A 2,192-nucleotide genomic window follows, 5' to 3' on the forward strand; every position below is an offset into this window, starting at 1 on the left:
CCCTTGACCTTTCCCCGGCCTCCCCTAACCCCCAGTGTCTTGAGTCCATTGGTTATGCTTATATGCATGCATACAAGTCCTTCGGTTGATCTCTTAACCCCGCACCCCCACCCCCACCCCTCCCTGCAGTGGTTGGATGCTGCTCTACCTCTGTATCCATTCTTTTTTTTCACAACAAATAACTTTATGCCTCAGTTGTACACTCTAAAAGTTAATGGCCACAGGAGTGCCATCCTGAACTTGGAATGTATAACCTTCGTAGGTAGTTTCTGGCACAACATTTTGATCTTCCTCTTCCTCTACAGAAAAATAGTTCTCGATCAAGTTTAGTGACACTTTGTACACAGACTCATTTTCATGGTATTGTAGAACTTCAATTTTGTCCAAACCTCCACATTCTTCAATCATTATACTTAGTTTCTCAGTTTCACCTAGTTTCTCAGCAGCCTGAAATATATTTGAAATGGCATCCAGAATAAACAGAATAATTTTGGCATCTTTCGCAGTTAAGAGGTTCATCAGTGGCTCTATTATGCCACAATGAACGAGGTATACAATTTGTTCAACTGTTCCACCACTTGTATAGTTGGCCACAGCCCATACAGCTTCCTTTTGTGTCTGAAAGTCTGCCTTAGCAAGAACAACAATGAGAAATGGGACTAATCCATGATTCACAACTTGCTGTATCTGGTCCTGGCGGCCAGCTGTGATGTTTGACATTGTCCATGTAGCTTCCTTCTGAATATTAGTTTCGGAGTTCATTAGTAGGCTGGGAAAGATGGCAAGTGCTCCTGCATCTATTACAACCTGCGTCTGTTCATCTGTCCCAGCGACAATATTTCCTATGGCTCTTAGCACAGGGGTCACAATTGGCAATTCAGTAGCTCCTAGGAGCTTCACAAGTTGGGGTACAACTCCTGTTTTCACAATCATTTCAATCCGTTCATTTGGACCATTAGTAAGGTAGAAAATGGCCCAGCAGCTTTCTGCTAATACTTCTGCATCATCATGATGCAGGAGACGAACTAAAGTAGGAAGAACCTGCTCAACAGCATCTAATGGGGGTACAAGAGTCTTGTTGCGACAAAGGTTTAAAAGTGTCCAGGTCAGATTACGTAAGTAACCACATGCTAAAGATGACATATCAGGAACTGCAAGAAGAGCCAACAGTGGGTCAACTGCACCATCCTTGATAACCAAGTCTCGGAAAACTGAACCATCACCTGCAATATTTCCTAGAGCCCATACGGCTTGTTCACGGATGTGAGCGTGGGGAGATGCCAACAGAGAAATGAATGCTGGAATAGCACCTCCATCTACTACAGCCTTGGTCTGTTCCGAAGTCCCGGAAGCAATGATAGCGAGGGCCCAAGCAGATTCAAGCTGGATGGGACTACAATCAGTTCTGCCCAAGAAGAACACAAATTTTGGGATCAAACCAGCCCAGATTATGTTGTCTATGGGTGGCTGTTTTTCCCTAGAAAGCAGTTTCCTTGCAGCCTGAGTAGCTTGGAGCTGGCTTCCCAAATTGTTGCTATTTATGCCTTTGACAATGTCCTCAACAGACCAATTTACAGTGCCCTGGTTATTGCAGTTTTCCTGCAGTGGAGACATAGCATCATCGGGAAAGGAGCTCAGATTTCTTCTTTTCAGCATCTGGTCATCCTTCTTAGCTTTCCTCAGCTCCATATTAACTTCTATTCGGCGCTGCCTCATTTCTGTACTGTCTTTCCCCTTGTTTTTGAATCTGTTAAGGCAGGCAGCTGGCGAATGAGCATTCTCATTGGTGGACATGGTTATAAGACAAAGGGAGAAGGTCCACACAGGCGCTCAGGCTTTCACAGGAGACCCGTGAGCGGAGGACAGGCTGCGGTTCGGTTGCTCTGAGAACGTCTACAGCGGCTCAGCTCTCAGACGGTGTGTTGGGGTCCAACCCCAGCAGATCCAGGGGTTCCCAAAGGTGTGGACGGAGTTGGCGAAGAATGAAGGACACAGAGACAGCGTTCAGTTGATCAGCAGCCTAGCCAGGATCTCCAGCCAAGTTCTGTCCAGGATCTCCAGCCAGGTTCTGTGTTTTAATGTCTTGTTACATCTGTATTTATACCAGTTGATTTTAATCCTATCAATTTTTATTCCAAAGGTTAGGGCATTTCTTATCTCCATTCCAGGGAGTAAAGATTATGTAGCTTAAG

General features: G+C 45.2%; 1 pseudogene; it reads right to left on the reverse strand.

The window, feature by feature from the left end:
- Positions 1 to 204: 204 nt before the first annotated feature.
- Positions 205 to 1,794, reverse strand: LOC102429107 (annotated as a pseudogene).
- Positions 1,795 to 2,192: the final 398 nt, after the last annotated feature.

The sequence above is a fragment of the Myotis lucifugus genome, unplaced genomic scaffold (assembly GCF_000147115.1).
Source record: "Myotis lucifugus unplaced genomic scaffold, Myoluc2.0 scaffold_104, whole genome shotgun sequence".
NCBI classification, from domain to species: Eukaryota; Metazoa; Chordata; class Mammalia; order Chiroptera; family Vespertilionidae; genus Myotis; species Myotis lucifugus.